Here is a 27,698-nt window from a genome sequence, read left to right on the forward strand (position 1 = left end):
CTCGGGAGGCTAAGGAGAGAGGATCTCTTAAGCCTAGGAGTTCCAAGTTGCAGTGAGCTGTGATCGTGCCACTGCACTCCAGCCTGTGAGACAGAGGGAGACTCTATCTCTAAAATACAAAAAAAAAGTAAAAAGTAGTTAGCACTATTGTCACATTGTCACAGAAGCAATGGGGGGAGGGGAGGTTTGCGTCCAATTTTAGGTAAAACCTTCTAAGTTCCATCCCACCTTCTGACAGGTGCTACTTTGATGGAGCTAGTTTTGCAAAACACAACAGATTAAGCATGCCGTTTTAGTGGAAGGATTTGGGGCGTCTAAGCAGTGGCACCCTGGACTCAACCACCCCCCATCTTCAGTTGTCCCAGGTACCCAATACCCAACGGAGACATTTCCGTTGAAGTGGGTGGTTGCAAGGATCAAAAGATATAAGACGCGCTAAAGCGTCACGTTGGTGGTGGTGGTGTCAGCCCAGGTGCCGCGTTGCTGCGCTTCGGCCGACCAGGTGTGCCCGCCTTGGCGTCCTCCCCTACGTAGGATCGGCCACGCCGGGAGAGACAGGCGAGAAGAGCGAGGCGACAGGAAGGTCACCCCGGCCCCAGGCCGGGCGGGCGCGGCACAGTCTCCCTTCCCGGGAGCGCTCGGGCGGGCGTTCGAGGGGGCCAGGGCGGGGAGGGGACACTGCCCGAGCCCCGCGCCGCGCCCGCCGCCCCTGCGAGCGTGCCCGCCCTCGCTGCCCGAGGCGCCGCGGGCCTGGCATCCCGGGGAGCCGGAGCCGGAGCGCCGCCTCCTGAAAGGTGAGCGCGGGCCGGGGAGGCGGGGATGGCGACGGGGGCCAGGGGCGGTCGCCCAGCTGCTGTCGCTGGAGCCGCCCGCAGCCCCGGGAGCGGCGCTTCCTGGGCAGGGCGCGCCGGGACAAGCGCTGCCGAAGCCCGGACTCCGGCGGCGCGGGAGGAGGGGCGTGCGGAAGGGCCACCAGCGAGCTGGGCGCGGGTGACCGCGGGGGCCGCGCTCCAACTTCTCTTCGGAAGCCCAGAAGCGCGCCCGGGTGCGCGCTCCCCTCGGCCACGCGCGCCCCCGCCGTCCCGCTCCCCCACCCCGCGCGCGCCCTCCGTCTATTTTTTCCTCTTCCTTTCATCCTCACTCCAAAATAGGTCAAGGGGTGGAAGTTACACCTGGTGCAGCCCCGGCTCTGATGCGAAGGCGGCTTTCCCCCAATCCCGGCCCCGGGACAGCGTCGTAACTACTCGGCTCAGTAGACTTTCCCGCCCCCAGATCGAGCAGAAAGCGCTGGCGACCCGGGCGCTGACAATGGCCAGCCGAGGGGAGCGGCGAGAAGCCTCTTCTCCGCCCTAGATCTGCCGCCTCTCGGCTCCAGCAGGGAGGCCGGGGCGTGACAGGTCACCTCGAGCGTGCCGGGCGCGCCCCGCCCGGGTCCGATTGCCGGGGTGAGTTCCTGCCCGTCCTCCGCCATCCCGGTGGCCGAGGGTGACCTGTTTACCTTGCAAACTTAGACACGACCAACACAGGCGAGCCTGCCGTGCAGTGAGGGACCGCAGGGTGTGCTTCAGATGTGAGACCGGATAAATCAGAACTCAGAGCTGCAGGGGACATGTTTAGTGTCTTAAAGGTGAAAATGCATTCGCATTTCATGGAGTGCGCGTGTACCTTGCCCGTTAGAAGCCATGGCTTGAGAATTGATTTTTAACTAGTAGGAGGTGGCCAACTGATCATGTGAAGCCAGAAAGTTTTCAAAGCTGATGATGAAAATACAGCTTAAGAAGAAGTGCCAAAATAGGAAGGTGGGATTTATATAATATCTTTTGCTATGTGCGTATCTTTTTATGGTACCTGGATTCTTTTTGATAAACAGATATGAGCATGCAGTGCTGTATAGAAAGAGGGTAATGCTATAAACATCTATGTTAGTTGCAACGTATGCATGAATTTAAATGTACGTTGAAAATTTTGTGTGCGTAAAGAGCTAGGATATGTATCTATATCGTTTTGAGGTTCAAGTTATTGGCAGTACCACCGGTGACCATTGGTGTTTAACCTATTGTTTCAGCAGCCAAAAGTACCACTGTACATGTGACTCACACGCATATCGAAGCGTTTAGCTTTCTGGCTAATGAATGAATATGGTTAATTTCTTTTGAAGTTTAGGAGAGGGAGAGTTGTAGGTCTTCCTGTCCTTGATTCCTGGATCTAGGATGCAGTGTAAAGAACTTTCCAGCACTGGTCAGTGGTGCCTTAGAGTTGCTCCCAGGGCAGCATCTTTGAGAAGAATGAGAACCCCCTCTCTGATAGCCCTTGATTACACAACACTTACTTAAAGCAGACCTTGACAAGTTGGAAAGTACCTTGTCACTAAAGAAACTGCTCCAAAGAATTGCTGCCTTATTAATGCGTTTGGTCAGATTTCAAAAGGGAACTCTCCATAGACTCTTTTCCTGATTCAAAAGAAATTCTATTTCTAGAAAGATTCAATTACTGTAACGATGTTCTCTGGAAATTTGTCCTTTTGTGTGCCTCTCTTAATATGGCTAAAGCTCCAAGGTAGTTCAAAGGTTTTAATAACATTTTACTTACCAGAGGGACGTGGAATTGAAAATGCTTTGTCTGCATAGTTAACGCTGCCTTAAATTGCAAGGGCAATGGGAGATTTATGACTCCCCATGAATCTTAAATCTCGGTTTATGTGTATCTGTTAAAGGCAAATCTTACTTGGGATTAACAGGGCTTTAAAGAAGAGGTATAAACCAGGTATTATAGTATCTCTGATAGGTGGATATGTGAATGTTTAACTGCATTTCATTTGTAAAGAATTTATATACTCCTTTAAGGAACTAGTCTCCAAAATTTGAAACGTGATGAAGAAGGTTGTATAATTGCATTGAAGAAGATAGGGGCCAGACATGCTTGGCAATACTCCGACTCAGAATGTTGAGAGAAAAATGCAATGAACTCCTTGTGTTTTCTGCATGTCAGTGTTCTGATTTATATTTTTAAATAGGGATTAAGTGAAAGCTCCTATTGCAGTTTAGCCGCTGGTATAATGCATTGTTGATATTAAGCTGTCAGCACTTGTCTGTGCAATGTTAAGTTTCCACTCATAGGTAAATTAGGAAGTATTCTGAAAAGAGTGGCATGAAAGTATAAAGATAACTGAGGATTTATTTAAGGACAGACTGCATAATGATGCCAAATGACCAGTTAAATGTCCTTCAGCTCTTGTGATTCTCTTTTGATGGAATAAGAGAGTACATTGCATAGAGCCTCTAGCTAAGAAGTCTTCAAAAGGAGTTAAACGTCATTTACTTTGGGGACTTACTTCTCATCCAGAGAAATGTCTAAGCGTTCAAGGAAGGCATTTCCATAGTTGGAACTAGATCACCTGGCGTGAAGCCCACCTCTGAGCCATTTCCCATCTGTGAAATGGGCTAACGATACTCCGCCAGGTGGTTGTGAGGAGCAAATGGGATAATTGGTATAAAACGTTGTATAAACTATTGGCACTTTCTGAGTAGCAATAAAGAGGGGTTTATAACAAGAAGTAGAAACATGTCGACTTAATATCATCTCTTGGGGGCTGCAGAGGGGTTGCTGCCTAATCGCATTCAGAATTAAATATCTGGGCCGATGGGTTGTTCCCTCAACCTCGGACACTTAGAACACTCCTATAGCATATAGAGTGCGCTATACTCTCCGTAATCAGAGTCCTTCGGGTGCTAGAGGGTGACGCTGTTGCACTTGCATCTCCCCTATCCTAGACAGGCCTTTTTGTCTTACTTAGATTAAAGAAGTAACATGTGGTTGTTATTGGAGATAATGATGAGAGAGTAGGGAGAGGGAGGTGATGACCAATTGAAATTTGAAAATGGATTTTAAACATTTACTTAACTATTAATAGTTTCTGTTAATGCCTTTGGAAGTAGGGGCCTCACACAATGATAATAATTTCTAGTTTTCCTATGGACAGTTAGCAAAGGTAGAGACCATCTGCCATGACTTAGAATCGGGGTATTTGAACCCTGCGGATGAGGCAGCAATAGCATTCACTCAGCTTTTGAACAGTTTGGCATTCCCAGGGCACCAAAGGCACAACGCTAAGCCCTGCAGTTAATACTAATAGCAAGAAAAACAGCCCCCACTCCTGTTCCTGCAGAACGAGTGTCTGCTGGTAATAAATAGGTAAACCCATAAATAACACCCATGCTATGTGCTGTGCAGGACAAGTCTCAAGGACAGAAATGGCGAATTTTATCTGTGGAGGGAGGTTGGTCAGGGATGCTCGCTTAAGGAAGGGATATAAAGGAAGTGCGTTTAAGGAAGAGGAACAGCACCTGCAGAAACTCTGTGCACACGTCTCTGTGTGTGTGTGTGTTTTGCAGGAAGGACCATGTAGAGAACAGGTGTCTTTGAAGGAGGAGGCAGTGCTGTGGGAATGAGCAGTAGGCCTGGGCTGTGGGATGCATTTCTTTCTTTCTTTTATGTAAGGATGACAGTCTCAGTAGAATTCTTAACTGTTTTGTGTAAACCTCTTCTTTTAGGCTTTTTCTCAGATTACTCTATTGAATTGTGAAAAGGTTATTTATAATCATTTTTTAGTTGATCAGAAACTAAACCAATATTTACTATGATTGACTAGTGTGTCAGCTCTTTGTATTGTTATTTGCCTGGTTTTAAAACCACTTGGATTCATTTCCTATATTAATTCTAACAGATTTTTGTTTACAATACATAGTATGTATGTTTCCAGCTACCATACACACACACACAAATCTATCACGTATTTATCATCTATCAATCCATCTATTTTTTTTTTCTCTCTCTCTCTCTGGTTTGAATCTAGATGTCTATTTTTTTTTTTTTTTTTTGAGACAGAGTCTTGCTTTGTTTCCCAGGCTAGAGTGAGTGCCGTGGCATCAGCCTAGCTCACAGCAACCTCAAACTTCTGGGCTCAAGTGATCCTTCTGCCTCAGCCTCCCGAGTAGCTGGGACCACAGGCATGCGCCACCATGCCCGGCTAATTTCTTCTATATATATTAGTTGGCCAATTAATTTCTTTCTATTTATAGTAGAGACGGGGTCTTGTTCTTGCTCAGGCTGGTTTCGAACTCCTGACCTCGAGCAATCCGCCCGCCTCGGCCTCCCAGAGTGCTAGGATTACAGGCGTGAGCCACTGCGCCCGGCCTAGGTGTCTATTAAAGAGCTGTAGGGACTGATTCATTTTTTATAATGTTTCTCATGTGGAAAGGCTTCTTTAGTCTTTATTTCAGAACCCCTGAGCCCAGCTCTGTTAAGCTGTATTACAGACTGCAGATTATCAGCAGGAAAGAGGGTTAGTTAACCTTGGTGGATGGCTTGTTCAAAGTCTCTTGAGATATTTGATGTATGGTCCTCTTCACCCGTATGCATATTTTCTTTTATTGTTTTTTTTTTTTTTTTTTGAGACAGAGACTTGCTTTGTTGCCCAGGCTAGAGTGAGTGCCGTGGCATCAGCCTAGCTCACAGCAACCTCAAACTCCTGGGTTCAAGCAATCTTCCTGCCTCAGCCTCCCGAGTTGCTGGGACTACAGGCATGCGCCACCATGCCTGGCTAATTTTTTCTATATATATTAGTTGGCCAATTAATTCATTTCTATTTTTAGTTGAGACGGGTCTTGCTCTTGCTCATGCTGGTTTCGAACTCCTGACCTCGAGCAATCCGCCCGCCTGGGCTTCTCAGAGTGCTAGGATTACAGGTGTGAGCCACTGCGCCCAGCCCGTATGCATGGTTTTATTCTCTTTGTTTTTTTCTGTTCCCTTGTCTCTTCCTTTCTTGTCTCTCTAAGGGTCCCCTATGAGACTAGGATGGGCTATGATTATTTCTCAGCCTTTGTCATTATGCCTTGGCCTCAACTCCAGACCCTAAGGGGTTATTGGCCCTGATTTAGGAATTCCTGGAGGTACAACTTGCAACCTTCTTCTTGTTCTTAACTGTGTAACTGTGTATGTGAGGGTTTCATATTTTCCCTTCCATGGTCCTTCTAAGTAAGGTATTACCTGCCACTTGGTGTACTGAATGGTCTCATCTCTCGTTTTTCTTTCTTGTATCCATTAGGTTTCAGGTAATGGAAACTACCCTAGCCACTTTAAGCAGAAAGGGGTTTAATATGAGAATTAGGTGCTCAGAAGAAGGTTGGAAGGGAAAGTTGCAACTTAAAGAAGAGGATACTATCTAGCTAGCCTGAGCTTTGAGAGCTGAATCCCAGGCAGCATGGCTGGTTTGGCCCCCAGGGCTGCTACGGTCATTGCCATAGTCTGGAGGCTGAGAATCAGAGCCAGCAGCAGAGCTGCTAACATTAAGGACACACTGTCTGGGCGGTGTTCCAGTGATCACAGGAGCTGCTGCACACTGCCTCTCCACCCCAGGAAGCTAGTGAGTGGATGTTGCTATCAACAACAAAAACAAGCTAGCAAACACCTTCCTTAGATACCTTCCACCTTCCTTCTCATCCAGCTGATCTCCCTTGTGGAACCGAAGCTGTACCCAGAACCCTAGCTGCAAGGGACTCTGGGAAATGTGATTTGTAAGCTTCTAGCCTCAGAGGTAGTGGAACACCTACCTTCTCATATCCGTTAGGTTGGTGATGAGAACATTCAGTACACCGCGATAGGTGTGAATGTTGAGTGACAATCCATCATGCCTAACACATAGCTAAAATATATCTTATCAGAGATTTAGCTAGAATATTTAATTCAAAGCAAGTAGAGACTGACTTTGGATATGTAGAATGATATGTTGTAAAAATCAAAAAAGGATCTAGTTGCTAATCAATTACTCTTTCGAACAGATGGATATTATAGTTTTACAGTTGAAATTTCTGGAAAAAGCATCAGGCAAATAAATAACTAAAAATTACCAAGTGCCTACCTCTGCATGTGGTACTGATTGAATGTGAAATAATGTTCCTTTGACTTGGTTTAGTAATCAAGGTAAAATATTAGGAAAATGATTTTTAAAAATCATTTTTCTCCACCAACGCCCCAGATAGACTACTCGTTTAATGAACCACAAAGGAAGAATGTAATGTCCTGTCAAAGAAATAATAATGCCAGTCTGGCTATTTCTTTATTTAGAAGAATTCTCTACGTATCTATGTTTCTACTGAATCTTTCTTTCCTCTGTCTTTCATGGTGCTCTTCTTAAGGACAACAAAGATAGAAATGATTTATTGGAGATTAAAATAAGAGTATGCTTGAATTCAGGTTAATCACTTATTTCATACCCTGGCGCTTGTCAGATTCCTTTGTTTGTAAGCTATTAAAGTGGATATGATTGGATCTCTTCTATTCCTTAGTAAAAATATTATCAGTTTATTTGCATTCACAAATTACATTAGCACATCTGGAAATGGTCTTGATTGTTGAATGGTGTCAGAAATTGAGAAAAGATACTTATTTAGGTGGTGAATAATAATAAAGGTTTGGTTGGTACTTTTATCCTAAGTATGAAGAACAGTGGCTTCCTCAAAGAGAAAGTAGTGTATTCTCTCATGGTAAGGTTGGAAGGTGGATATAATTGAAACCATAAACATATTTCTGACTTCAAAGGCTACTCACCGATATTTTTAATAACAACAAAAAGGTAGCCAAGAGAGGCAAAAAGTAGCAACTGTCTAGGACCATGTCTTTCTTTTATCTGCTCCCTTTAACCTACAGAAATTGAAGTAGTTAAACTTGTAAAAAATTAGAAGGTTTTAGTGTTTAAAATAATGTGTTTATAAAAAAGAGATCAAGCATTACAAAAATGATAAAAAAATTAAAAAAATAAAAGTAAAATTAAAAATAAATAAATAAAAGAAAAGAGGACTGCATTTGGTACTCTAATCAGTGTTGAGAAAGTCATCAACGATCTTAAAAAATTATCAAAGCTCATAACATTCCACTGGACATCAAATTTAATTCAAGAGCAATTCAAGAAAATATTGGTACATTCTGAATGTTAAGGCATTTGCAAACAAAGATTGCATTGGTAATGATTTATGCAATTATGAAATAGATTTAGTGTGACCACATGACTTATTGTCCAAACCAGGACACTTTTAAGAGTGAAGGGGACACTGTTAGTGATTGCTCTGGGAAAAGAAGCATAAATGGAGACTGCCTCAGGAAATCTTAGGTGTCCAGGACTTGTGATCATCCAAGATTAAGGTGCTAGAATTGTAGCTTGATTGCATTAACTGCAATATTGATTTTTTAAAAATAATTGTGGTAAAATACACATAAAATATACTATTTTAACCATTTTTGAGTGTACAGTTCAGTGGCATTAGGTACTTTCATATTTTTGTGCAACCATCACTACCATCCATCTCCAGAACTTTTTTTCATCTTGTCAAAGTGAAACTCTATACCCATTGAACAGTAACTCCCCATCTTTCCTCCCCATGCTACCTGGTAGCCACCAGTCTGTCTGTAGACATTTGACTATTCTAGGAATCTAATAAGTGGAATCATACTGTTTTTATCCTTTTGTGATTGGCTTATTCACCTAGTATAATATCTTAAGATTCATCCATGTTGTAACATGTATCAGAATTTCATTCCTTTTAAAGGCTGAATAATATTCCATTGCGTGGAATGGAATTTGTTTATCCACATTTGTTTATCCATTTATCTCTGATGGACACTGGGTTGTTTCCATCTTTTTGGCTATTGAGAATAAATGCTGCTATGAACACTGGTGTACAAAAATCTATTTCAATACCTGCTTTCAGTTCTTTTGGTTATATACCACCAACATTGATGTTTAAATTAAGAAATTAAATACAGAGGGGGGAAAGAACCATTCTTCTTCCTCTGTAGTATCTTTCTGATCATGTTTCTTCAGCACAAGACTGCATCAGATTGGCGCCCAGCTGTGCCTCTGCAGAATTCATCGGAAATAGCAGTTGCATATAATCTAAAGAAACTACCTGCTGAATAAAAGCACCCTGAGTCTCAGATTTCATCCCCATACAAGAAAGGAAGCTAGTTTTTCTGTCCCAACTCCCATGATGCATTGACCACAGCTGTCTCCAAGTGGGAAGGGCTGGCACCCAGAACATCACAGTCTGAGTCAAGTGATTTGCCTTCAACAACACAGAGAACAAGCATGAGCTTGAACAACCGAATGGTCCCCTGGACCAAGAGCATCTTTTTAACACAGGAGACCAGGGACTTCTTGGGGCAAGGGAATTGGACCAACAACTACAGGTTGAACATTCCTAATCTGAAACCTGAAATGTTTCAAAATCTGGGGTCTAGATGATGGCATGGCAAGTGGTAGGCTACATAGCTCCAAGTCAATGAAAGCAGCTCTGTCGCTCTAATCCCAGTGGGAACATCTAATCGGCTATGCTACACCTTAACAGCAGAAATCTCACCCAGGCTTTTAGCAGGTGAGGAGCAAACACTCAATCAGACCTCAGTGCAGACTACATCCTTGCCATCTGGTTTCATATTGGTTAAAAACTTGGGTCAGAGACCACAGAACACATTGACAAGCCTAAAACCATAGAAAATGCTAGCCCTGAAGCTAAAAGGCCAACCATCAACAAATCTCTCCAACATTCTACCATTAATTTTTCCTTCTGCAGGCATTACATTCTCCATGCTGGCTGTTCTCTGCAGGAAGCTCTTGAGGCTGTGTATTGAGTTGGCACGAATGTAAACCTAGCTCTTGTTTTGCTAGCAAAGAATATTGTAGTTGCCACATAACCTTGGAAAAGTGAGCTCTATCATAAAACATTCCCATAAAAATCTATACAGACATACCCATATGTATGCATTATACATAGAAATCTGCATGCAGAATGTTGAGCTAGATATTTTTAAAGATTTTTTTCAGCCAAAGTAATTTATGATCTCTTGTCTGATAGTTTGTCTATTCTACTTGTTAAAATGTGGGCCTTTTGAAATATATTGGCAGTATGTGCGTACAGAAGCTTTTTATTCTCATTAAGAGGATGTATTCTGGCACGAAATTGATGGTTTTGTGTGTAGCATACCACTTTAGAATGGGAATGAATCTTCGAAAGGCAGAAGCTACTGGAAAGCCTACCACTTGGTAGAGCTAACAGCAGATCAACTTCACACTGTAGCTCTGTGTTTGTGCTTCAGGCAAGGTATGCCTTGTCAACTCAGTTGTCAAGTCACGAACTTTTAACCATGTAGTTTGGGGTTTTGAATTATTCCCAGTGCTCTGTGAATTATAAGTCATCCATTCAAGCAGCAAATTGAATAATTAAAAAATGGAGGAAAAGCTATGTTATATTTTGACATGGACACTTTTATTACAGGTAAATAATCACTAAAACATGTATACAAGTTTTTGAATACTTTGTGCAACAACTATTTTAGTTACAGATGCACCTGAGTAACTCCAGTTTTCTGTTTATTTAACTAGACTGCAGGGTGACATGGTGGATTTGTGGTGCTTATAATCAGTACCCGTCGATTCTAGTCCCTGCTTCTTAAGAAACTAATTATATAGTTTCCATATTCATTGATTCTCAAGTATTCAGAAATGACACCAATAGCATCAGCTTTTGTTTTGTATCCATTTGCCTATTTTTGATTCTGATTTTCTCATGCATGAACTTTGCAACTTCTCATTTCCTAACAATTTAGGATGCCATAAAACAAAGATTGGATGATCAAAGTAGAATATTGGCCTTTCTAAGAAAACTCCAAAAGACTCACATTGTTATTGTCATATTATTTCTATTATTTTAAGACTATTTTGCAAAAATATTATATTTCATCTTTTTTAAGCATTATTGCACATTTCAACATCATTGGTATAGGTACATCTTAGATTGGATGTACCTTCAACTATCTTAGCAATGAGTAAAATAATTGTACATATTACATAATAGATAACACCCTGGCTTCCATGAAATGTTATGTAGCCATTTACAAGAAATATTTCCATCCTGCCTCAGAACTTCCGGTTGAATGTTTTGTCTTATTTGTTTTATAATTTTAAATTCAGAACCACAACTCTGTCCTGTTTGTTTTTTATTTTTAAAGTAGGTTATGATGGAACCCCGGGAGGGTTAAAAAAATAGTATTTGCAGTTTTAAATTCAAAAGAATAGACTGTATATCCTTGTACACAGACATTTTAATCTCTAAAGAAGCAAACACAGTCATAAAATGGGGTACAAAACCGAAAAAAAAAATTAAACTCTCCAAAATCAGTCTGGTTTATTCTAGGCACAGGCTTCATAACTCCTGCCGCTAGGAGAAGTACAATTGACTGCCACAGGAAAGCTTAAAATTGTCAAACACATTCTTATAAAAGACAATGCAAGCTGCCTGCAAATGAGACCATTCTTTCGACTGGCATCTTTCCTATTTCTGTGCAGCTTTCATAACTGTGGCACTTAGAACCGAAAGCCTCTGTGTGTGATGTAAACATTCAAGTCATACCGACGCATTGTTTTTTTATAGGTATGAAGCAGATGTGGGTTGCTGCAGACAATGGGCCCGAGCTGCTGAGAGCTCAGTATAAAGGAAATGGAGCTAGTGAGCGCAGAGCGCAGAAACGGTGGTAGGAAGAGCTCTAGCTAAAAAGCAGAAGGCTGGCAATGAGAGGGCCAGCACCCAAGGACTTGGCAGGACGTCACAGGTGCAGCCAGTCCCCCCCGCCCCCAGCCTCCAGATGCCAGTCCAGAAGCAAGGCGGCCTCCTGTGAGCCATCACTACAGATGTCACCACACTTGTCCATCGAAAGCTGACCCCTCTGGTGACCTGAAAATCTTAATGCTTTCTTTCAATAGGATCCCAACAGACTTAGTTGTCTGATTTATTTATTTATTTTAATTCCAAAGGAGACTGAAAGCAGCAAAGTAGAAAGTAGAGGAGCTACTGGAGACAGGCTCAGCGAGAGAAGTGGCCGCTGACAGCAAGGTAGGGCAGAGGAACAGTGAAGTGCTCCATTTGCAGGGAACGGCCGTGTGCCATTTAGTGTCACTGCACACTGTTTGTTAAGCCCTGCAGAGCATTGCTGCTCCATAACACATTGTCATAATTAGCCTCTAGGTAACCAATCAAAAATGTGCTATTTATAGACTATTTAGAAAGACGTAAAAGTATGTAGTATATGTTAGTATAGGTAATGAAATTGTAGGTAGCGTGAAAACAAATTTTTTGACAGCACACAACAAATTGGATTGAGAAGCAGAAATGTCTTGTGAGTTTCGTGGTAAACATGGCATAGCCCTAGGATCCTGGGTAAATCATTTCCTGAATTTGTTCTCTTTCTGAAATGATCATTCCAAAGCTACACACAATGTGCTGACATCTTTCGTTAGTGCAGTTAAGTTGAATACGAGGGTGTTGGGCAAAAAAACACAAACAAAAAGTCATTGAAGATTTTAGGAACAAATGTGTTCCATGATGGGACTAGACAGAGGCACAGCTGGGACTTGACCCTAGGACCTTAGGTCTTGAATGTCCTGTTCTTAACTCCCACTCTACACTATACCTTCCGTACAAAGCCCGGACCTCACGAGCCCACAGTGAAGTGGTAGGGATAATAATGGTGATGATTTGTTTACCCTAGAGATTTTTCATGTGATAAAGTTGACATTAAAACGGATGCCATTTTTGAAACCTTAAAATTTGTACCCCCATAATATGCCGAAATAAAATTAAAAAACAAAACAAACAAACAAACAAAAAACTAGCCACCTACACATTATTTAAAAGAGACATATCTAGTGCAAAGTGGCTTAAAGATTGAAAGTAAAACAGTGAACAAAGATAGAACAGATATATATACACCCATGCTAATAGCAGCATTGTTTATAATAGCCAAAAAGTGGAAACGACCCAAATGTCCATTGACATATGCATGAATAAACAAAATGTGGTAATATAAAAAAAATAAATAAAATAAAACGGATGACATTTTCCCATTAGCATGTGACTAACTCAGCCCTCTTCATTTAGATCGTTTTTAAATTTTCTCTAGCAATGCGCTCTAACTCAACGCATCCTTTCTAATTAAAGTGGCTCTTTGACAACGGCAAAGCCTCCTGAGTTTTCAGTTTTCCCATTTAAGTGAGTAGTCACTTCCAGAGTAGAATTATAATCACTAATCCACTTAGAATGCCAGAAGAGAATATATTAAATGTGTTTTCAGAACATCATCTTTATGCCACGCAGGGAGTACTCAGTATGAAGGTGGTAACTGGGACTCAGCTTAATAAGTGGATTTTGAAGCATTGTCACCAATTAATTTTGCATTGTCATTGCACACGCTGAAGGGTTTCCTAATACAGCTACTTAAAAAAAAAACAAAAAACCCCACCATATCCTAATTTATATTTTAAATGAGATACTACTACTCAAGTCACAAAAGACATACATTCCAAGGGACCACAAAGGCCTGCAGGAGTGTGTGACTTCCGCGGCATGTGGTCCGATGTGGATGAGGTAAGGAAGAGGAACAAAGTGGTCCCTGTCCCTTTAATCTGAAAAGCCAAGGGCTTTTTCTTTGGATGGAATGACTGTAAAAAAAATTTTCCTTTCATAAGCAAACATTATCCAGTGACAGACATCTCAGCAATTTCTAGTTTATTTGTCATAAAGAGCCACATAGCTTCTAATGAATTAATTACTAGAATCTCTTGATGCTTTTGAATCTGAGGTCCAAATTTTTTATGGAATGCATTCAAGTTAAGAGGAATCATAAGATGGTGACGTTTGATGCCCACGTGACTCCAGGTTCATTCTCCACTCTGGAAGGGACCGGTCCTCAGGGTGGGGAGGGTGGCAGGGGCAGCCCGAGCAGCTGCAGCCCAGGAGGCCCCTTCCTGAGTCACAAGAATGCACACCCACTTTTCTTGGGAGATGTTGTGCGGTTTAAGCTCAGTTATCACTAGGAGAGGTGAAGCGTGGTGGATAGATTACCATGCTGTTCTGTCTACACTGGCCTGGCCGGACTAGCATTATGGAGTAGCGACAATCTGGACTTCAGAAGTCGCCACATAAGCCAGCTTGTACTCACATATTTATATAAAACCAAAAGGCCCCTCCCTCTCTTAATGACACCCTTTCCGTCTTGGGCTCTGGGGACAATGCTACTTTCTTTTGTGCTCACGTAGGCTTATAAATCCACCTTCCTATGTTTTTGTGTAATTGAAATATAAATACACACCCACACACACAATCATCCCTTGGTATTTACAGGGAATTGGTTCCAGGTCCCACGCACTCACCCCTCTGTACTAAAACCCAAGGATGTTCAAGTCCCTGATATAAACTGGTTTAGTATTTGCATATGACCTCCATATTAAATTAATACATCCTCCCCTGCACTTTATTTATTTATTTATTTTTTTTTTTGAGACAGAGTCTCGCTTTGTTGCCCAGGCTAGAGTGAGTGCCGTGGCGTCAGCCTAGCTCACAGCAACCTCAAACTCCTGGGCTCGAGTGATCCTCCTGCCTCAGCCTCCCGGGTAGCTGGGACTACAGGCATGCGCCACCATGCCCGGCTAATTTTTTTATATATATATCAGTTGGCCAATTAGTTTCTTTCTATTTATAGTAGAGACGGGGTCTCGCTCTTGCTCAGGCTGGTTTTGAACTCCTGACCTTGAGCAATCCGCCTGCCTCGGCCTCCCAAGAGCTAGGATTACAGGCGTGAGCCACAGCGCCCGGCCTCTCCCCTGCACTTTAAATCATCTCTAGATTACTCATAACACCAAATACAAAGTAAATGCTATGTAAATAGTTGTTATATTATATTGTTTTTATATGTATTCCTTTTTATTGTTTATTTTATTTTATTTTTTCTGAATATTTTTGATCTGCAGTTAGTTGAATCAGCTGATACAGAACCCAAGGATAGAGAGTTCAGACTATATATAAAAAGAGAGAACTAACTGAGATCTGTTAGCTTTTTCCTGGTCGTAACTCCAATTTAATAGTTAATTTTTTTTCCAGGTATATGCAAACTCTATTTTACATCTGTGAACGAAATCATATGCAAACAAAACAAATTTACTCAGTTCACTTGTAGAAATCTGCTATTATTAAACAGACCAGTGTGTTCTTTCACTGTCCTTGAACTTTTGGTCCTGGGATCTGTATTTTATGTAAGCCTATTTTTTCCCCCTGTTCTCACTCTTTATTTCTAACGTAGCACTTGACCGGCTTTTATGTTGTACTGTATTCTCCATCACGTAACAGTAGGGAGAGAACATTTGTGGGAGGTGCATTACTCTTGGCCTTGTACCGTGGTTGCAGTTCACTGTCATGACTTGTGACTGTGAGCTCGGTTGTTCAGCTCTCTAGCAGACACCTTCTGGGCTGTCTTACACATGACACGTCAGGGAAAGAGATGAGCTGCTGTCGCAATCTGGTCTTTTCTGAGCCTTGCAATGAATCCCAATGTGTTACGTGGTTAAAGCAGCTGTCAATATTATTAATGCCATTCCAAAAATTAGGGTCTTAAAAATATCCAGCCAAGTTCTAAAAGCATGACTCCAGAAATTACAAATTTGATTCAGAACTGGAAATAGGAATTGGCACCAAATCTTTTGATGACAATTTTGACTTACTGTCAGTTACTTTGTACCGTTCCAGCCTCTCAGTCTGTACAAGGTAACATGTTTGGGGGCTGTGATAAGAAGAAATTCAAGCCTTCATATCGGCTATCAATGCTTGAAAGTTCTGTTGTGCTTTTGAGATGTCAAAGTGCATTTCTATATGAGAGATCAGAGTCTTAAGAAAGGAAGGGCATTTTAGAAATTATCTGTATTTCTTTTTTTGTGTGTTTTTTATTGATATATCATAGTCGTACATATTTTAGGGGTTCATATGATATTCTGATAAATGTATACCATGTGTAATGATTAAATCAGGGTAATTGGGATATTCAGCACCTCATCCATTTATCTTTTCTTTGCGTTGGGAAAAGTACAATTTCTCTTATAGCTATTTTGAAATATGCAATAAATCATTGTTTACTATAATTTCCATACTGTACTATTGGACACTGGTGTTTCTTTATTTCTAAGAAGAAATATCGGATACCTAGAGAAGCTAGGTGACTTACTCAAGGTCACATTGCCAGGGAGCAATAGACCTGTTCCTGTGACCTTGGTCTTCTTCTCCCCATATAGTATTTTTTCATCATACCAAAATGCTCTGAGTTCTACTTTTGAAATTTTCTTTGTGAGGTTTAATATATTGTCATGGTGTTTCAATTTTCAAATTGTGTGTTAGCTGGATTTAAAATGGAGTTGTCATTACAACATCTAGTTTAATATCTAGAAGATAGTTGATATTAAAAAGTATTTCATTGACTGAACGAGTATCTCATGGATAACATGCCCTAATGTACAATAAAAATATAAAGAAACCCCACTGACAAAAATTGCTAAACAAGAAAATGGGAGGGAGAAAGTAGAAAATGGATATTGCTAAAAATTTCAGAAAAGGAGAGTTTTGCAAAGTTCAACACAGTTATTTCCTCCTGGATATAGTTACATGTGGTTATAACTTGTATGTATTAAAAGCATATTTCCATGACCAAAATTTCTTTTAATGTTGAAATATTTTCTATTTATTTATCCAATGGCTATGATTGGGTGCTGGCTATGGGCCAGGGTGTGTTCAAAGTGCTGGGTATATATATCAGTGAACCAAAAAAATACCCTGATTTCATGGTGTTTAAACTAGTTTGGAGAAAGAGGTAATTAATTAATATTGCAGGGGGATATTGAAATGAAACTCTTTCTTGTTTTAGTTATTTGTACAGTAGTGCAAAAAGACGGTAGTATCAGTCAGGGTCTGGGAAGGGTAACCACACCAGTAATGTCAACAGAGAAAATTTAATATAAGGGATTGGTAAACAGATGTTAGAGGACTGGAAATGCAAAGAGGGAACAAATAAGGGAGGATGGCAAGAGAAACTGCAGGACCCAGCTGCCCCCCTATGTTGGGATACAGAGAAGAGAACGGGCTTCTTAGAACCTAGATGCATGGAAGAGGGGGCCCCAGACCTAAGACCCAGCCCTCTGAATGGGGGAGCCTGGAGAGCTTATACTGTATTTCCAGAGCTCAGAGGAGTTGGGACACAGATCTCTTGGGAGGGGCTTTGCTTGACAGGTGAAGTGTCTTTCGTGGGTGTGCAAAAGGGCTGGTTCTGGGAGAGTAGGAAAAAACTGGAAACTTACCCAAGCTTGTGGAAGCAATTGCTACTGCCAGGGTGAAGGGCTGTTGCTGGGCAACTCTGGCAGGAACAGGAAGCAAATGGCAGAGCTGGTCCTTTCTCCCTCCTCTGCCCTTCCAGGCTCCCTGTGGTGTCCCCTGTTAGCAGAGCTGCTTGGCAAAGAAGCAATGTTGTTTGTAGAATCCCCACCCTCAGCACACAAAGCAGCGTGTAGGAGGGAGAGTTTGCAGTGGGGAGATGATAATTTGAAAACAGGTACAGTCCCAATACGTTGAGTGGCAATGACTCCCACGTTCTGAAACTAGCTGCTAGACTACCTAAGTAGGACTTGCAAAAGAAGTAATTGAATTTTATTGTGGTAAGATATGAATAACATAAAATGTACCATTTTAACCCTTTTGAAGGGTACAGTTCAGTGGCATTAAGGACATTCGCAATGCTGTGCAGCCATCACCACTACTGATCTCCAGAACTTTTTCATCTTCCCAAGCTGAAACTCCATCCCCATTAAACACTAAGTCCCCATGTCCCCTCCCCACAGCCCTGGCAACCACCACTCGACTTTATGCCCCAATGGATTTGACTGGTGGTGGAATCATGCAGTAGTTTTCCTTCATGTCTGGCTCACTTCACTCAGCATAATGGCTTCCAGGCGTCTCCATGTTTGTGTCAGAGTTTTATTGCGTTTTAAGGCTAAATGATATGAAAGTTGGTTTTGCGACCCTTTAGTCCAAGACCCGTGTTGCAGTACTTGGACACTGGGGAGAGGATTGGGGAGATTTTTTGGTCTGCTGTGGATGCCCCTTTCCCTGCCAAGGCACATGTGACATCTTGAGAGAAGAGAGGGAGGTGTTTGTCCCCAGCTTCAAGTCAAGTGGCAGGAACTGCAGAAGAACCACCCAGCAAGCTCTGTCTGTGCTGTGTGCAGTTAAGAGAACACAGTGGTCTTGGTGTCAAGCTTGTGCCCTAAAGATCTGGTGGAAGCAATCTATGGCAGCAGAGAGGGGGAATTGTTTGGGAAACTAGTTGCTAGACCACCTAAACAGGACTTGCGGAAGAAGTGAATGAAATAGGAGAAGTGTAATTATGAATTTCTTATTTCATTCTTTTTGGTATTTTTAATTGATGTATCGTAGTGGTACATATTTTGGGGGTGCATGTGATATTTTGATACATGTATACAATGTGTAATGATTAAATCAGGATGATTGGGATATCCGGCACCTCAAACATTTATCTTCTCTTTGTGTTGGGAACATTACAAGTCTTCTCTTATAGCTCTTTTCTAATGTCAACTGTATACTGCATATGAAAAGAGATGCTGTCATGGCAAGTCCATTTTCAATCCAGCTAATGCACGATGTGAAACCGAAGCACCAATATAATACATTAAACTGCACAAATAAAACTTCAAAAGTAGAACTCACAATGAATGAAGGTGGCTCAGAGGTGTGTGTTTGCCCTGCCCACAAGGCAGATGGCATTGGCTTGGATGCTGTATGGGGTCTTCTCATCTGGGGGGGTGAAGAGATTGTGGGTGGAAAATGCTGCAGGTGGAGGGGTGGCTGGCCGGCTGTTCAGGGAACAGTTGTAAGTAGCCAGCAGGACAATGGATCACCTATAAGGAAACTGCAGGTGAGAGGTCTCTTGCCATGCAGGTCTGCAAAGAACCAACAGAACATTCCATGAGCACCATAAAAATACTGCATGAAATAGAAAACAGCCTTTAGTTCCCACCATGCCAGAGATGACTGGCCTCAGCTCACACCAGTATCAGCTGAAAAGGACTTTTCTGGATCCCTGACCTCTTTGCCAGCCTGAACCCCACTCACTGCTGAGCTGGGAGCGAGGGGTGCGCCAAGAGAAGAAACCTCCACGCTCTACCTTTCCCACCACAGGTTTCTCGAAAGCAACAGGCCCAAGTTTCAAGTGGGAATGAAATTTGGAGCCTTGATTTTATACTGGACAGGGAATTTTGTGAATGTAGTGATTTGGAGAGCACTTTACTATCTGAAAGTTAATGAAAAGAAATTGGTGGCCCTCCCCAAGTTCATTCAAGGGCAGCAGAAGAATAAGCCCCACAGAACAGGTTTCCAGGGATAGGAAGTCACCTACAAATCCTGCTTGTTCCACGTGATGGTTTTGCAAGTAGAGGTTGCAAGTGGTAGTAACCTCTGGTAGCAAAGTGAGGCAGAGGGCTGCAGGCTGCAGTTCCACCCCTCTGCAGTAGATGTCGTGATTTGGGGTTGGTGGGAATCTTGGACACCACTGTATCATTAGTAAAACAAAAGCATTTCTTTCACTCTTCTTGCATGAAAGGAGACACGAGCCAGGACAGCAGCAGGTGAAGCTTTTTATTTTTTGACAGTGGCTCCCTTGGCTACACAATTTGCTAGGTGCAGCACTGCAGTCCTGGGGTGGACAGATGTTTTATGACCACTTCGAAGATCATAAATATAAAGTTGTCAGATTGGAGAAAAGCCAAGTAGAGACAGCATTTTTAAAGAACTTTGCTATAAAAGGAAGCTGTGAAATCAGGGCTGAAACTAGACCGTGATCTATGGTCATGCATCAGAGGATTGTTGTTATTTTTTAAATTGAAATATGGAGGCATATTTTTACACTAATGGGAAAGATCTAATAGTGAGGGGAAGAGTGGATGATTAAGAAGAGAAGGAAGAAAATTGCAAGAGAGAAGTTATTAATTGTTAAGAACATAAGATTTGGTGTCCAGCTGGTGGGCTTTGCTTTATTGAACAGTACAGACAGTTCATCCTCATCCTTTTTCCAGGAGGAAAGAGTGTATGAGATGAGACACAAATGGATTAGTAGATTTCCTGGGATCAGTTGGTGGGAGTCAGAATGTTCCACTCCCCTGCATAATATACTTGATATAGTTATCAAATATTTTATTGATCATATAATTGTTGAATATATAGAGACTGACCCCAGAATAAGATTTAGAGCTTAGGCCGGGCGCGGTGGCTCACGCCTGTAATCCTAGCTCTTGGGAGGCCGAGGCGGGCGGATTGCTCAAGGTCAGGAGTTCAAAACCAGCCTGAGCAAGAGCGAGACCCCGTCTCTACTATAAATAGAAAGAAATTAATTGGCCAACTGATATATATATATAAAAAAATAATTAGCCGGGCATGGTGGCTCATGCCTGTAGTCCCAGCTACTCGGGAGGCTGAGGCAGAAGGATCGCTCGAGCCCAGGAGTTTGAGGTTGCTGTGAGCTAGGTTGACGCCACAGCACTCACTCTAGCCTGGACAACAAAGTGAGACTCTGTCTCAAAAAAAAAAAAAAAAAAAAAAAAAAAAAGATTTAGAGCTTATTATTTGCCTCTTTCTTCTAAAAGTAGTGGCCAAGAAAAAATGCTTTTAATTGGTGCTTCTAGCTATTTGGGGGCATTCATTCATTCATTTGGCAATTGTCCACCAGCACCATATTTACCACATGTGGTGATCGGTGTTAGGGATAAAGAGATGAGTCAAGTATGGTCACTGTCCATAAAGAGTGAAAGTCAAGTTGGGGGACATAAATAAGCATAAATAAATAAGTAAGATAAAGTTTTTTCAGCTGCTGTTTGCAAACAACAGAAACTGACTCAGGTGACCTTTCCATGGACTAGGAATTATTGAAAGGATACAGAGAACATACAAGGTCAGACAATCAGACTTGGAAAATAAGTGTGCCCCCGGGAAGCTCCAAAATGCCAGGAACCCGAGGTACAGCAGTCAGTATGACCAGGACCCACTGCCACCAGTGCAGAGTCCTGCTGCCACACGACACCTGCCCATTGGGAAGATGATATATACATAAGGCCACATTCCAAGCTCAGAGGATTTTCCCACTTTTGCCTTAATCCAGTCTTTGTAGGCCATTCTGCTACTATAAAATGTCAGGCACTTTTAGGTGATGGGTGCATGGTGAGATCAATTTTAGGGCACGGTTTATACTTCTTTCACTATAAAGTGAGTTTCTTGGTCAGAAGCAATGTTGTGGAAGATATTTATCTATTAGTTTCATTAAGATATTGTATCAGTACAAGTTCCTGCAAAAAGTCGTATACTCATAAAGTGTTATTTAAGAGAGTTTAGGCTCACGGGCTGTAATCCTAGCACTCTGGGAGGCTGAAGCAGGTGGATGGCTCGACGTCAGGAGTTTGAAACCAGCCTGAGCAAGAGCAAAAAGTCATATGCTCATAAAGTGTTATTGAAGAGAATCAAATTAATTGGCCAACTAAAAATCTATAGAAAAAATTAGTTGGCCATGGTGACGCATGCCTGTAGTCCCAGCTACTCGGGAGGCTGAGGCAGCAGGATTGCTTGAGCCCAGGAGTTTGAGGTTGCTGTGAGCTAGGCTGACGCCATGGCACTCTAGCCTGGGCAACAGAGTGAGACTCTGTCTCAAAAAAAAAAAGAAGAAGAAGAAGAAGAGAGTTTAGTGAAAGGCTTATTTACAAAGTAATGGCCAGGCTAAGAAAACCAACTAGGCTTGATGAAGCAGCAGCCTGATTACCATCCCTAGGCCTGAAAGGGAAAGGAGAAAGACTGCTTACCAAACTTGGCAAGAAAAGCTTTAACCCCAAGGGACAGCTGCCACCTTCAGGAAGGGAACAAAGCCATTGTTAAACCCAGGGCCTTCAGGGGAAAGTTGGAGTAATAAGTAACTTGATCTCTGCCTTTTCCAGCCTCCTCCCAAATCTTGTTCCTGCCCCTACAGAAGCCTGAGAGCAAAAGAGCTTCCCTAGAGAGCCTCCCAGAGGTGCTGCTAGCAGATGGTGTTACTAGTGGAAGCACGGTGGGCAAAGAGAAAATTCAAATGCAGACTGCACCTCTACTCCATCAAGTCCTTCTCCAGTTGCTGCCCCCTCTAAAAGAGGGAAGGTGCCCCCAAACAATCAACCTGCTACCAGACAGAAGGCTGATTCCCTCGAAGCATTGTGTAACATCATGGGCTCCGGGTTTGTTACTTCCGCTGGGGGAAGGAGCACTCAGCTAGTGGCAGTCACAAGATCACCCTGGAGAGAGGAGGATGGTGTTTTGGGCACACACGTAGCCTTTAGGCAGGCTGCATCCATAAATTCTCCATCCTGTCCTCATGCCTCAGTTTCCCCCCCTCCTACTCCACCCCCTGGCCATGCTCTGACATTCACATATAATACTCAGTGAGGCTATAAATTCAAGCAATGTGGCAACTCATAGATTCTCATTAACTTGGAGTTTATATTTCAGCTGCCTTGGTGCTACAGCTTCAAGAGATAAGAGAATCAAGTTGGTGTCTTGAGTTAAGAATTAAATGCTTTGAGTTTGTTTTTCTCTTTCTTAAGCCCATTTGGATACCTCACCGCCTTCTTAAATTCCTCATGCCCTTTATACTGTTCTCTGGTGAGAACAGTGCTCACCCCCAAAGCCTTGTCCTATCTGGACCCCTAATTCCTACAAGCACAGGTGACTGGTTACATTAGCTGTTTGCCACTGGGTGCCATTGGCTGCCAGATTCCCACTCTAGAATTGAATGATGCTTTTCGGAATCTTTGTATTTCTCTGAATAGAAAGGACCACAAGTACTTCTGGTACTATTTTTTTTTCTCTTTTAATTCAAATAGTCAAACTTTGAATTGCAAGCAACAGAAATCAATTCTGGATATCTTAAGCAGAGAAGAAAATTTTCTAGAATCTGACAGGGACTTCACAGAATCAAGGGAAACGAGGCTGCAAAATGGGTATGACGCATGACAGTCTGAGAAAGGAGGACAAGGACCCCTTTTAGCAGGACTCAGCTGAGCAGGACGCTGCCACCACTGCCGCTGGCTGTAGTCACTGCTGGGCTCCCTCACGGTTCCTTTGCCTTTGAATGACTTGCTTTGGATTCAAAGTCCGGGATGGAAGCTCCTGATTGAATCTAGGTCACACGACCAGACCATCTATATTAGTTTCCTAGGGCTGCTATAATAAATTACCACGAACTGGATGGCCGCAAACAACAGAAATTATCTCCCAGCTCTGGAAGCCAGATGTTCTAAATCATGCTGTCAGCAGCGCTGTGTTCCCTTAGAAGGCTCTAGAGGAAAATCTTCCTTGCCTCTTCCAGCTCTTGATGGCTCCAGACATTTTTTGACTGGTGGCAGAGTGACTCTAATCTCTGGTTCCATCTTCTACTCTTCTGTTGCAAGGACACTTGTCATTGGATAGAGAGTCCACTCAGATAACCCAGGATGATCTCATCTTGAAATGCTTAATTCCATTTGTCAAACCCTTTTCCCAAATAAGGTCACATTCTCAGGTTCCATATATTAAGATGTGGACATATTTCTTTTTTTTGGGGGGGGGCACTGTTCAACCCACTGTACCATCCTACCAGGGCACAGAAAGTGGGAGCATCTCCCTGCTTCAATGTCTCTGGAGAGAGGCAAGGCTCTGTATCTCACCCTCACTGCACGCTATGTGGCTGTCCCCAGTAGAAAATGCCATTGGATGTTAGACAGCCAAAATGAACCACATCATGGCCACCACAGTGCTAGTGTGAAAGTGTCTCTACAGAATACAGGGAAGGCACAAGACAGCACAGGGGATGAATCCTGTCTGAGGGGACAGGAAAGGCTTCATAGCGAATATGACACAGCCAAGACCTTCAAAGGTCTGTTACGTGGGGAAGAGGAGAAAGGAATTCCAGGCAGAGAAGGAACAGATGAGCAAAAAGCATGAAGATATCAAATGTGCCTTGCGACACTCACAGAGTTTTTGCAAGTCTGGGAGAGCAGAGCTTGTGCTGGAATATAAATCAACTAAGTCACTAAGCTAATTCCTTTATCTTTCATCACAGCAAGTGTTTCTCCATGACAGAAGCCAGGAACTCATTTGCATTCTGGTGCAAAGTCCTCATGTCATTGTAACAGACAGTCCGCTGAGTGGCTGCTTCAGATAGCTCTGGGGGAACTCGGGGTGAGAATTGGGGGGGGGGACACCGGGAGGGAAGATGCTGGAAGATGGGCAGGGTCAGATTGTGGGGGGCTTTAGGTGCCGTGCTCAGGTGTTCGGACTTTCTCTTTAGTGCTGAGAGTGAGAGACAGGAAGGTGATACGCACAATCATTCCCAAGACATGGCTGTGGCAGCAGGAAGTCTGCAGGCGTAGAGACTGTTGTATTCATCTGTTTCCAAAAACTCAATTCTTTATTCCAGTGTTGGTTCGTGGCAATGTTTTCATCAATCTGTAGTGACATGAGAAACTTAAAGATGGCTTGGTCAGGTTTAGTCAGTTTGTCAAAAATCCTATTCAATTTTAATTTGATGTCATGGCCTCCCAACTTCCGTGGGGTAAAATTGTCCATTCATCTATGCAATTATGGCAATGGTAAATAATGGCTTTAAAATATGAATATCTAATCTATCTGTCTATCCATCTACCTACCTACCTATGTCCTAACCTTCAAATAAAATGTCTGCCGATCTCTCTGATTCTCCAAATGTCCCTTTGAGAATTTTCTGGACTGTGAAATCCACAAGACTGGGAACTCCTGGGCCAGATGAGAACCTAGCCCTAGACTGAGGAAGAGGGAGGAGGCTGGAGAGGAACGTGACAGCTGGAAGCCACATCATCAGATCATTATGGTCCAGATTTTCTTATACTTTATTTGTACACGGACTCTCTGCCTAACCCTCACATATGGAATCAGATTTTGTGTATTTTATTTTTTTTACTACAGATTGAGCATTTCTAATCCCAAATTCTGAAATCCGAAATGCTCCAAACTTTGAAACTTTTTGAGTGCTGACATGATGCCACACGTGGAAAATTCCACACTTGACTTCATGTCAAAACGTTTTGACTTCAGTCAAAACGCAGGTGCAGGACACACAGTGTATTCAATGTCCCCAGGGGAAAAAAGGTCCTTCCATCCGCCTGCAGATGCGATATAGTTTTCCTTGCACACCTAGATTTCCCCGTGCAAACATGCTCACGAAGTGTAACAAAACGGCACGTGTGCGGGCCGGATGTGCCAAGGGGCAGCTTCTCCACAAGGCCCCATATCAGGGCAAGACCAATGTTCAAAAACTCACTGTGCTTTCTGGCTTATTCTGTACTCAGTGGTATAAAGATATTGTTGAAAATGTCCGAAAGACTTGCAGCTGCCACTATGAGTAACAGTGATAAGAAAAAGAGGGAGCACTTACATATTAATAGTAGTAATGATGATGTCGTTAACACTGCAGAAAAAATGCCCATAGATGGCAATAGTGCAAATGTGCGACAGGCTCATTGAAGGACTAGAGCAGTGGGCATTCGTAACAAAACAAGAAATCATGTCCGTTTATGAAATCAAAGGGAGATTTCTAAGACAAAAACCATTGTTAAAATGAGGGAGCCAACTCCGGAGGAGACATTTTGAAAAGCCATCCTGCAGATTGTCTCTTCACCCCTAGAGCACCCACTTCCGGGTTCCTTAACTGCTTATGATGTTTATGTTCACCTAAAAAAAAAAAAAAAAAATAGCCGGGCGTGGTGGCTCGCGCCTGTAATCCTAGCACTCTGGGAGGCTGAGGCGGGCAGATTGCTCGAGGTCAGGAGTTCGAAACCAGCCTGAGCAAGACCCCGTCTCTACTAAAAATAGAAAGAAATTAATTGACCAACTAAAAATATATATATACAAAAAATTAGCCGGGCATGGTGGCGCATGCCTGTAGTCCCAGCTACTTGGGAGGCTGAGGCAGGAGGATCACTTGAGCCAGGAGATTGAGGTTGCTGTGAGCTAGGCTGACGCCATGGCACTCACTCTAGCCTGGGCAACAAAGTGAGACTCTGTCTCAAAAAAAAAAAAAAAAAAAAAAGAAAAATGCAGTGCACAGTGACCTTTTAATCAAAACACATCTTCACAGGCGGATGCTGGAAGGCAGCGTTGTTTGCCGTCGCTGTTGTTTTACAGCGATGTGGGGGTTCCATTAATGTCACATTTCTTACACTTATTCACATGTGAATAAGTGTAAGAAAATGACTGCTTATTGGTAGCATATAAATTCAGAATCAGGAATGACAGTGCTGGCCACACTACCACAGACTGTCCACATGGGTGGCTGAGATAGTGACACATTTGCTTTCTGGTGGTTTAGTGTACACACGCTTTGTTTCGTGCACAAAATCGTTAAAAACGTTGTGTAAAATTACCCTCAAGCTACATGTATGAGGTATATATGAAACATACATGTATTTCGTGTTTTGACTTGGAGCCTCTTCCGGAGATTTTAATATCTCATTATGAATATGCAAATATTCCCAAACCCAAAATCTGAAATACTTCTGGTCCCAAGCATTTTGGGTAACAGATACTCAACCTACAATAGCCCCATGGGTGCCTGTTTTAGAATTAATTGTGTTATGAATATATTTTATAAAATACACTAATGTGTAATTAATTCATCCTCACATTTCCCTCTTAATTCCATTCTTAGAAAATTGTTAGATGATATATAGCTTTACAGTTGACTCTTATTTAAAAGCTCTTTTCCTGAACAATCTTTTTTTCAGTAAAGTAACTGGGGCATTCTTTGTCCACTATCCTCCCTAAACCTTCTTTCTGAAGAAAAGAAGGTAAATAATAAATGTTCCACTTTTCTCTGTTATTGCCGTTCATACATAATATCAGAACAATCTTCTTTCAAGCTGCTCTTCCAGGGATCCTATTGCTTTTATGTCAACACAGACCGATAACTGGTTTTGTCAAACTGACACCAGCAGCGAATGCCTGGGGGAGCAGGTGCTATATTTTCATTTTTCTTAAACCTCCTGTTTGATTTTCTTCTTCTTTGCTGACATTCTCTAATCTACAAAATCAAAATGAATTGTAATACAGTTACAGTGAATATGGCCTCGTATTGTCATTGCCTGTAGAGGAACGACCTTTGGTAACGGATCTCATGATCAATATTGTGCTACAAGCTCTAGTTTCCTAATATTGGTGTTGTCATCTTGTAACCACCCCCTCCATGCACTCACGTTCTCCACTCAGATGTTACCACATTCCTTTCCTTTATTTGGATTTTAGAGCTAATATCCTACTCTTAATGAAGTCAATTTAGACTGGTAATCCTTGAGATTTTTCAAGAAAAACAAAGTATTCTTGGGGAATATCTGATCTCTTTCCAATAAGATAAACTCCCCTCATATTGTTCACTTTCTTTCAACATGTTTACTCAGGGTAACTTTATAGTCCCTGGTGGGATTATGGAGTGGATCATATACTCCTAGTGCTACATAATTTGTTGTTTTGAAGCTCTGAGTTTGTTCTGCACATAGGATTTCAATTAAAAATGTCAGTTGCTACTATCCATAGCATTTCCACTGTAATCTCTCTGGGATATTATTAAGAAGTTCTGTGTAGAAGAGAGACTATTAATGAGGCTGTTTTACTTGTTTCATTATTTAAAGGGAATAATACTCAGAGTCAAAGTATTTCACCCTGAGCTAGAAAAGCGAATATTGCTTG

At 42.3% G+C, this 27,698-nt stretch overlaps 1 protein-coding gene across 2 annotated transcripts in view; it reads left to right on the forward strand.

The window, feature by feature from the left end:
- The first annotated feature begins 1,355 nt into the window (after positions 1-1,355).
- The window catches only part of TRMT9B (tRNA methyltransferase 9B (putative)), a 48,385-nt gene continuing 22,042 nt past the window's right edge, over positions 1,356-27,698 (forward strand). The window contains exon 1 of one of the 2 annotated variants that reach the window (XM_012739801.3): positions 1,356-1,445. The gene's annotated coding sequence lies outside the window, so the exon portion shown is untranslated. Of the gene's footprint in view, positions 1,628-27,698 lie in introns of both variants that reach the window. The other variant, XM_012739800.3, reaches the window with a different exon arrangement.

This window comes from Microcebus murinus, chromosome 24 (genome assembly GCF_040939455.1).
Source record: "Microcebus murinus isolate Inina chromosome 24, M.murinus_Inina_mat1.0, whole genome shotgun sequence".
NCBI classification, from domain to species: Eukaryota; Metazoa; Chordata; class Mammalia; order Primates; family Cheirogaleidae; genus Microcebus; species Microcebus murinus.